Below are 10,860 nucleotides of genomic sequence, written 5' to 3' on the forward strand. Positions count from 1 at the left end.
GATGATCTTCAGGGACAAGGGGCCACATTTGCTCTATTTTTGTTGACTTCTTCCTGCAAAACTGAACCCAGTTGGATCCTTTTAAAAATATAAGGGACCCCGTTATTCTCTTGAGTGATACACGGGCATCTGTTCTGATGACAGCAAGATAATAACATATTTGGCTGCGTGAAGCACTGGGGTTTCAGTATACAGTATGGAGATGCCTCTTCCCAAAACCTGCTGCCAGAAGCTATCATCACAAATCAGAAATCCCGATCTCGAGTGGAAAATATTCCTGGAAGGCTTTGCAAGCAGCAGGCAAGATAGCTTGGCTCAGAAGAGAAGGTAAAAACTGTTCTTCCTCATCTGTGAGTTATACAAGAAAGTGAGAAAGGCAAAGACTGAAGACTACGTTCTAATAGTAGTTTCTTTTTTGTCTTCATTTTTATTAGAAATACTGTTTTATTTCTTTAAAAAAATTTTTTTAACGTTTATTTATTTTTGAAACAGGGAAAGACAGAGCGCATGAACGGGGGAGGGTCAGAGAGAGGGAGACACAGAATCTGAAACAGACTCCAGGCTCTGAGCTGTCAGCACAGAGCCTGACGCGGGGCTCGAACTCACGGACCATGAGCTCATGACCTGAGCCGAAGTCGGATGCTCAACCGACTGAGCCACCCAGGAGCCCCAATATTGTTTTATTTCAAAATATGTGCCTACCATTGTCTTCACTGAATACATTTAAAACGATTATAAAAATGCATCTTATGTGTTTTTTCCCCAGAATTCTTTCTGATTGCAGAGACGGGAAAATATCCTAATTTCCCATAAAATGCCAGTATCAGCATAACATGTTAGTACCAAGCAGTGCCACTCCATTATGCATTTCCTGGGCCTCTCACGAAAATATTATTTTAAAAAGACATTCGGAGGCCTCTGGTGCCAAGTAGGTGCTGCCTGGATATTCTGTGATGATGATGATGAACAGCCTTCTAAGTGCATGTACTGAGTTTAAGAAACATAACACCACAGCACGTAAAATCACATGCCAGATCTCACACAGCTGCCAAATCACATCCGTCCCTATCTCTGTGGATGATCCTTCCCCAAAATATAGGCCTGGCATCTTGCCCTGAACGTCAGCCAACTGGACATTAGCAGACCAGGGCAGAGAGGGAAATCCAGCTATGTTCCCCTATAAATCTCAGCCAAAGCCAAACCTTGATTATCTGTGGTGTCTGTGGGCAGCAGAGAAAGACGCTGTGGGGTGTGAGTAAGTAGAATTTGCAGATAAACCTAAATCTTATTTTAGACAATCAGAGAAAAAATAATTCCCAAATTCTCTGCTTTTGAATGCACCGATGAAAGGGGTAACAAGGAACGACTGTTATACCTGGAGTCTTGAATCTAGCCCGTTTGCTTTCTGGGTGAGATGCTGATGAGAGATAAAATAGTCAAGATGTGGACCCTCGAATAGGCTTGCAAAAGCAGTGAGGCCTCAAGAGTTCCCAGGGCAGAAAACGAGTCCCCGGATAATTGAGAGTTAACTATAATGCTGATTTCTTTTGTAATTACCCTGGAGTTAGCTTCTGTGTAAAAAAAAGGGCACACGCCAGCTGCAGAGATTAAATTGTTATCCAGAGGTTCACATTAATATTTAAGTGCCTCGGGTCAATACCTTAATCCTTGAGTAATAAACTGTGTATTTAAAAGCCTGGTACTATATACACACATGCATGCAAACGCCCTGAACGCGGCCCAGCAGGTCACACAGCAAATAGCTAACAGGAGTTACATTCTGGAAGAAAGATAGGGCTGGGGGGCAGGGCATGGGAGCAGGAACAGGGGTAGGAGGAGACAAAAGGGGATGCTTTAAAAAACTTTTCTGTTGAAGTTTTAAAATAAGACTATATTCATATAAGAAACATAAGAAATTATTATGAAAATGAGGGACTTTGAGTTAAAGCTTCTAGAGGGCAGGGAAGTCTTCCACAGCGCCATGTCCCTGGCATGTCAGTATATTTGTGCTGACCTAACCTGAAAGCCCTCTTTGCAAGTTTCTTTTTGTATGTATTTGCCTGTCTGGAGTAATTTTATTTGCTGAGAAATAAATCATTTACAGTATCATTTGTTATTTGACATTTATGCAATTCTTATATTGTGGTAGCTTTAAAATTGCTTCCTGTTTCAGTACTCTTGAAAGAAACGTATACACTTCCCTTCTTTTTATAGGTGAGGAATTGTGACAAAAAGAAAGTATCTTTTGAAGGCCTTTATGACAGCAAATAGTTAGCAAAGAGGAGAAATCGTTCATGAGTTCAGTTTTTTGGTGACGTATTCCTTTTCCAAGTCTTTGCTGATCTGACTAATGAATGCTTGTTGTAAGGGTTAAGTCCTTAGATCCTCAATTGTTCTATAACCTAAAGTAAAACCTCCTCACTAGTCAGAACTGCGGACAGATGGATGGAGATGTGGGATCTTTCTTCCAGGGCCCTCCCAGAAAGATTTGCCATGATACTTTCTGCATTCCTTATGAGACCCTGACTCAGGGGCTAACAATGGGCATGAGCGCGAAAATGGTGTTGGGGCCTGGGGTGAGCGTTCCAGGTTATCTCTCGTGGGTGACAGAGAGTGACAATATGCAGGAATGACTTCCACTCTGGGGAATGGTAGAAAGAGACTTGTTGAAGTTTTGAAGGGCCAAATTGATATGTCTCTATTTCTTGACAATGTGGACATTACTTCAGCTCTCTCCTACCCAGCTTAAATCTAGAATTGTATTCCAAGAGAGGCCAACGAGTCTTATAAAGTCAGAGGAGATTGAGTTGATATGTTTTCCCTTCAACAAAGTGGTCTATGTTTTCTTTTGGTTATGAATTAGGATTTGGAAAATATAACAGCAATTTATGCTGAGGACCTTATTCTAGTCAAATGAGGAGGATACATTTTCTTCTTCCTCCTCCTTTTTTTTTCTTTTTTGGTTGTCCCATTGGAGAAGGAGAGACAGTCTCGGAGGAGAAAGGCTTTGACAGGTACAGTATAACTTATCAGGCTTTCAAGTAACTGGCTGAGGTTAGCCTTAGTTCAGATATGTCAGAGCTGTCAGAGGCCAGCCCTGAAATCTGTAAGACATTACAGACTGAAAAGCCAGCGAGGACGGCTGAAGGTCTCAATGGGAATCCCAACACACCAAAGAGTCTGGAGTGTCTCCACGCTTGGGCCAGGCCCTTGATAATACTTGAAGTTTGCTTTTTTTGTGACTGTTGCAGGATTACTAAATTTGCTGTGTTTTGTTCTTTTGGCTCCTGAAGTTGGTCTACTGCACTTCTGGGACAATTCATCGTTGTGTGGAGAGAGGTGAGGGATCACTTCTGCAGGGTCCACCCTGGGCGGCTTGAGTTATTAGGTATTAGCTAGCAGGGCCAACACAATCCCCCACACTAGGAAGGGACAGCATGAAAGCATGAACACACAGATAGAGTTTTCAGATGCCCCTGAGTTGCGGGTGCTGGTGTTACAGATGTCAGTAGAAGTCAACAAATGGTAACAAAAGGAACTTTCTGAAACGTGGCTTCTCTCTCCATCTTGCTCACTCCAAGGCACATGAGAAAATTGAATACTCCCCCAAATGGGTAGAATAAGAAATGGGATTTACAATGGAAACTTGGTGCCACACTTACTGATAGCCTTCAGTTATCCACTTAAGCTCCGACCCTCAGTCTTCCTAAGGTAAAACGGTGATGCTGGTAATGGTTAATTCATAAGGCTGCTTACAGGAGGATCACGTAGAGACATTGTAGTCCACGATACAAAATTCCAGTGTCAGGTTATTAGTAGAGGCTTCAGGCCGATCTATGAATTAGTATAGACTTTTTGCAAAAAACGAAGGCTTGTACTGCCTGAGGATTACCCCAAATACTTTAATCGAAGTGAGATGATAGAAAACAAAAAGCAGACTGCCGCAGACGGTGGTAGAAGAAATGCCAATCCTTAATTAAGACTGTCTCACAGGGAGGCCTGTGCTCCCCTCCTCCCCTCCGCCCCTTGCCTTGAATAGGGTCTTACACATTGTAGGAGCCTGGAAAGTTGTTGTCTCACAAATCAAGAAAGGCCTACCTGTGTAATCTAGCCTTGTGTTCAGGGTGCGGAGGGGGATTTGGGTTTTTCTGGAATAAGGCTCAATAAGGAATTTTTATCTTGAAAATCGTATGGTGTGACATGATGGGTTTATTTCCTGCCTGTGTAATCTTGGCTTTCTCACAGTTGTTCCATTTCTAACTAACACCCCAGTTCATACAACTCCTCTTAGAGAGAGAGTCTGCATTGCACGAGGCCATGCCTTTATTTTACTTTTATAACTTAAAATCTAATAATCTCTCTCCCTCTGTCTCTCTGTCTCTGTCTCTGTCTCTCTCTCTGATTGCTGATTCTTTTATTTTTGTTTATCCAAAAGTCAAATTTAAGATTTCAAAGTGCTGCTTCCAGGCTGATCCCTGAGAACTCACCGCTGGTTTTGTAGGGAACAGAGCAGAGGTCAGGAGATAGGAAGGGCAAAGTGGAAGGAATTTACTCAGATTTACTCTTGTTTTGTTTTCATGGAGTCTCCCTGTAGCTGTGTTATGAATACATACAGTCAGTTACACAAAGCCCCGTGAAGACAGAATATAGGTTGGCCTCTGGTTTATGCCTCTGTAAGCCATACTTTTTGCGGTTTAAGATTTTTGGATGGGGGCGCCTGGGTGGCTCAGTCGGTTGAGCGTCCGACTTCAGCTCAGGTCACGATCTCACGGTTCGTGAGTTCGAGCCCCGCGTCAGGCTCTGGGCTGATGGCTCAGAGCCTGGAGCCTGCTTCGGATTCTGTGTCTCCCTCTCTCTCTGCCCCTCCCCCATTCATGCTCTGTCTCTCTCTGTCTCAAAGATAAATAAACATTAAAAAAAAAAAAGATTTTTGGATGAATGTTCTCTTTCAGTAACACCTACAGTAATACCTACAGAGGACATGTGTACAGATAAAATAAAAATCGCTTGTTTTACTTTTAAATTTGTTTATTCTTCTGTTTGTCCCCAATGCAAAAATGCACACTCCACCTGCAGTACCAAAACTCTCTCCTTTGCATCACAAAAAGCTGTGCTTCTTTCTCTCTGTCTGAATGCCACTATCTTTCACAGTTCCAGACTGAGCTCTTCCTCCACAAGGCCATCTTGGCCCAAATCAACCCAGGGAACTCTTGGTACAATGCCTGGCACACAGTAAACACTCGGGAGATCTTAACTGATAGTCTATTACTGAATATTGCAAAGGCTTCACAGCTTACTCACGCACCAGCCACTGGCAGGTGAAACACTTCTTTTATTAAGATTCAGCATTGTTTGCTTCACCCCTCGAGCATCTCATTTAGTAAAGTGGTTGAGTCCCTGCTTTTTCTCAAGAGCTTTTCATATGAGTCTAATGTGTAGTCAGAATTACAAAGCACAGATTTTTAAAAATATACTCCTGTGGTTCTTTTCATTTCCAGTTGTGAACGTCTTCTCTTCTCCATTCACTGGAAAATTCCCAAGACGCAGAGCTTTACATTGTTTATGCTTTATTGCATCTTCCCTGGTGTCCTGCGTCTGGTGGCCATTTAGCGAGCTGAATGAATGAGTATTTTGTGGACTGAGCTACATCTATGGTGAGAAAACTCATTATAAATGAAGTGGTTAAGTCAGAAATAGGTGGTTTTGTTGATTACGGTAACCTTACATACTACTTCCTCTGTGCCCGGCACTTAACATGCATGGACTCATTTAACCCTCATGACAATCTTATGTGGTAGTCACTTCATTATCACCAACGGATGGAGTAGGACACTTGAAACTCAGAGATGCTAGGTGCTGTATATAAGGTGAAGCCAGGGCTCTAACCTTGACCTATGCATCACTGTGCTATCAGTTCCTTGAGGGGACCAGCAGATACCACATTGCCTCCCACATAGTAGGAGATCAGTAATATATGCTGAAGGAAGGAGTAAATAAAAACTACAATAGTCCTGACCTTGACATATTACATTTTCACAGAGAAGAGGAAAATATGAAAAAATCTCAGTTGAGCTGTGGGTGGCATGGCTTCTAAGGGATAGGACTGGTGTCGCGGGTGTGTACACAGGATGACTAGATGTCCTGCTTGCCTTGGCCTGTCCTAGCTGATTCCACTTGTAATTATTAATATGGTCCCCTTTTCAAATTCCTGGTTTAGATGAAAAATTATATCAACACCCTGAATCTAGAAATTGTGTCAAAAAAAGAAAAGAAAAGAAAAGAAAAGGCAGGCTCACAGGGCACGTGGGTGGCTCAGTTAGTCAAGTGTCTGGCTCTTGATTTCGGCTCAGATTATAATCTCACAGTTGCGAGATCGAGCCTGGTGTTGAGCTCCATGCAGAACATGGGCTTGCTTGAGATTCTCTCTCTCTTCCTCTCCCTCTACCCCTCACCCACTCATGCTCTCTCTCTCTCAAAATAAATAAACTTTTTTTTTTTTTTTTTAAGGCAGGCAGGGGCACCTCGGTAGCTCTGTTGGTTGAGTGTCTGACTTTGGCTCAGGTCATGATCTTGCAGTTTGTGAGTCTGAGCCCCACGTCAGGCTGGCTGCTGTCAGCCTGTCAGCACAGAGCCTGCTTCAGATCCTCTGTCCCCCTCTCTCTGCACCTCCACTCATGCTCTCTCTCTCTCAAAAAATAAAACATTAAAAAAAAAAAAGGCCGGCTCTCTGAATGCAAGGAGGTGTATAAGGAAATAATATTAGATTAATTGATACTCTGTTACCATCTACTTTTTCCCCCCTTGTGATGCATGAATATCATGATGGTTCAGTACATGTGTGTGCTGACTGCCCCTGTGTCTGCTCTGTGGGACTCATCCCAGGATCTCCTGCAGGTTTGGTGACTACCTGAGACTTCCTCAGACAGTTGGGGTTTCAGCTCCTCTGTCTCATTCCCTCAGAAGCACATCCGTGGTCATCACATCTCATGAGCTACTTTTGAGTTTGGAAAATATATGCAGTGTACTGATGTGTGTAAGATTATCACACATAAAACCAAAATATTTTCCTTAGTATTTACTAGTTTTGTCACGTTGTTTGCTTGTTCTCTCTCTCTGTGCATAAAATCCCTTCTTCATAGAAAAAAAAAATCACAAATAATATTAACCATACTGTTTGTTGTGGGGAATGTAGATTTATGACAAAGTAACAGGAAACCACTTCACAAATATAAAATTCCATGTAAATGTTCAAGAGAAATTGCTGCCAAGGAACATGTGCAGGTATAGCTCCAAAGATAATGTGTTAAACCAGTTTCCTGTATTAAACCAGTTTCTTCCTATTGACCTCCTGGGTCAGTAGAGCTTGAGTTCCTTTGCAAACCCATCTGAAGATACAAGTCCCCGAACACATACAGGCCAGGTGTTTTCCATAGGACAGTGGAATTTACCAGCTGGTACAACTTCCTTCCACTACTGTTCTGCCAAAGCTCTAGTTACTGACCTTCAGGAAGGCATCTTCAGGGTCTGACTCTGCCCTCATTGGCGACAAGTCTAATGGCGGGGAGTGGGAGGGAGAAGAGGGGAAATTTTACTAGTATCCATGTATTGGAGCCTATTGTGAAAATTGGTATCTTAGTGTTGTAGGAAATGAGCTACCGTATACTTCGTCCTGACCTGTAAGATAATCCATTGTGGTGATTAAATATTATCAAAAAAGTGGGGGAGAGGGAGCTTAGGGAAATATGGAAAATGCTTTTAAATGGAATCATTTAATTATAGGCCTGAGGTTTGAAAGACTTTTCAGTCCAACTGACTCCAGAAATTATAAGCTGTACCCAAGGACTTCCAGTTAGTCGGAGAGGGCTGGGGCTAGAGCCAGGTGCCCTGGATCCTGAGATCCAGAGTGTTTTCCGCTGATGCCTTTGAAGGGGGCCTTCAGCCTGCTTGGGGGGCGGGGTGCTGAAGGTCCTGTGGGTGAGGCTGCTGGGCAGGCCTTCCGCTTCATAGAACACCGCTTCTCCCATCAATAGCGCTGGCTGCCGCAGCCTGTCGGGGTCACGGTGGACTCTGGCCTGGGAAGGCTGGAGGGCCAGCGGATGGGATTCCAAGTAGCTAGTGAGTGATCAGAGGTGCTAGAGCATAAAAGAAAAGGGCTGTAGGAATCAGACTTACAGCTTATTAGAAAAGTCCCGTGGCTCCCAGCTCTTTTCAGATGTCTGTACCTTTCACTCATTTATGGCGCCGGTGGAAAGAAAACCAGAGCTGGCCGTTCCTAAAACCTTTCAAACCGCCCCTCTGGAATCCTCTGGTTTTGCAGATGTAAATGCTAAAGGTCACTAAGGGCTTAAAGCACCCTTTTCTCTCCAGACTCCTCTTCACCCCCAGGTGCCAAAGCTGGTTTGGGAGAATCACCTTCCAAGAAAACCAGGGGGACCAGCCTGCACCCACCTACTCACCACCCTACTGTCACCCCCAAATAAGCCAGCTGCCTGGAGCTTTGGACTTTTGCAGCTTCCCTAGGTCTAGTGGCCTGAACTCTGGGTTTGGGGGAGGCCTCTTTTCCAGGCTGTTGCTAAGGCCGGTGCCGACTCCAGGCCTGTTATCAGGAGGATAGTTTAAACAAGGCCTTATCGCTGTGTGTTCAATCAAGGTTTATGAGGGCTGATAAAGATGTCACCTAGTTGCTTCGTGTGTTCATTAAAACTCTATTCCCTGGCGGGAATGGAAATGCGAAGGTGTTTGTTTTTGTTTTTGTTTTAACAAAATTTTGGGAATAAATACATGTTCTTTTGTTAAATGTAGCACTTGAGAACAAGCTCATCTGTGTAGTCAAATCCATTTTTGCCAGCAAGGAGGGCAGTTCCCCTGCGAACAACACATGAGGCTTCACAGACACAACACCGTCTCTGATACCGTAGGTTATCATAAGTGCTTCTTTAATAATTCAATAAACGTCACTACCTTTGGTTCAGGTGCACCAATAAGCCATTGTGTGCTTTTAATTTTGTGTCCTTTTGTATTCCTGGATCATTATAACAAGAAAGATATTTGCTTTAGTGTTTTTTTTTTTTTTTAATAAGAGATTTCTAACCAAATATGTTTGACATAGTCCCCCTTTCTATGAGTTTTTTCCTTCTGTTAAAAAAAAAAAAATCAAACTTGCCCATATTACCTTTATTCACCCATAATTGTGTATCCATAATCAGAGCCGCAGGGAGCATAAAACAAGCATAAGAACTAGTCCCTGCTTAGAAGAGCTTTTGTACTGTGTGGGTTTGTTACTGCTCTATGCTGAGCCAGATGTTGACCCCCACCTTGCATGTGGACTGTCTCCGTGGCTCATTCAATATACTTTCTATTTATTAACACTAAGGCAGAATTGCAGAATCGAGGATAAGAAGTGATTTAACTCTTCAGGCCCCGCCCCCCCTTCTCTGCTCTCTATTCAAAAAGTGCCAGGGTCACCTGGGTGGCTTAGTTGGTTGGGTGTCAGACTTTGGCTCAGTTCATGATCTCAGGTTCGTGGGTTCGACACCCACATTGGGCTCTGTACTGCCAGCTGAGAGCCTGGGGCCTGTTTCAGATTCTGTGTCTCCCTTTCTCTCTGCCCCTCTCCTGCTGGCGCTCTGTCCCCCTCTCTCTCAAACATAAACATTGAAAAAAAATTTTTTAATTAAAAAAAAGTGCCGTTGCTTTTTAAAATTTTTATTTTAAATTGTGGTAAAATACACATACCATAATATTTACTATCTTAACCATTTTTAAGTATACAGCTCAGTAATATTAAGTATATCAGACTGTGGTGCAACCAATTTCCAGAATTTCTCATTTTGCAAATCTGAAACTCTATGCCCATTTATCAATAGCTTCTGATATCTCTCTCCCCACTAGCCCCTGGTCAGCACCATTTTACTCTGTTTCAATGAGTTTGACTATTTTAGATACCTCATATAAGTGGAGTCATGCAATATTTGCATGAGACGGTTACATCATTTTTTTCTTATTTGCATAAGATGGTTACATCATTTTTTTCTTGGTTCATACTTTCTTAGCATGTGTTTATCTATTTTTTTTTTATTTTTCAACATATCTGGGTCTTTTTGTTTTAAGTAGCTCTCTTGTAGCCAACATATTTTTAAACCTGATTTTAAAAATCTACTCCTAGACTCTTTTAATTGGTGAGTTAATTTTTTTTTAAGTTCTACTGTATTTATCTTCATTATTTCTTCACATATTTCCTGTTTTTCATTAAAACAACTTCTCTCCTTCTGGGCCTCTTATTAGACATTGACATATATTTTATCTTTTAAATCTCTTTTAACTTTTCTTGGGGCACCTGGGTAGCCTAGTCGGTTGAGCATCCCACTCTTGATTTTGGCCCAGGTCATGATCCCAGGGTTGTGGGATTGAGCCCCACATCGTGCTCTGTGCTGAGTGGGGAGCCTGCTTGGGATTCTCTCCCTCTCCCCCTCTGTCCCTCTCCCCCACTCATGTGCACTCTCTCTCTCTCTCTCAAATAATAATAAGAAAAATTTCTTAACCTTTCTTGAAATGTGTCTTTATCTTTTCCTGTTGCCTACTGGGAAAGTTCCTCTACTTAATTTTGCTAATTCTTTCTTCTGTTATTTTTTTCTATCTACTGTGCTCCTTATTTCAATTTTTATGTATTTTATATTTAACTTTTCTGCCATCTTCATGTTATGATACTAAATTCTTATTTTATGGCTCTAATATAATCCACTATTTCCTTATGTATAGGTATAATGCACATTTTAAATTCTTCATCTGTTTTTCTTTTCAATTCCGCTTTACCTGGTATATATTATTTAGCTTACTATTTGTCAATTAAAGAAGTTCTTC

Source organism: Panthera tigris, chromosome D3 (assembly GCF_018350195.1).
Source record: "Panthera tigris isolate Pti1 chromosome D3, P.tigris_Pti1_mat1.1, whole genome shotgun sequence".
NCBI lineage: Eukaryota > Metazoa > Chordata > Mammalia > Carnivora > Felidae > Panthera > Panthera tigris.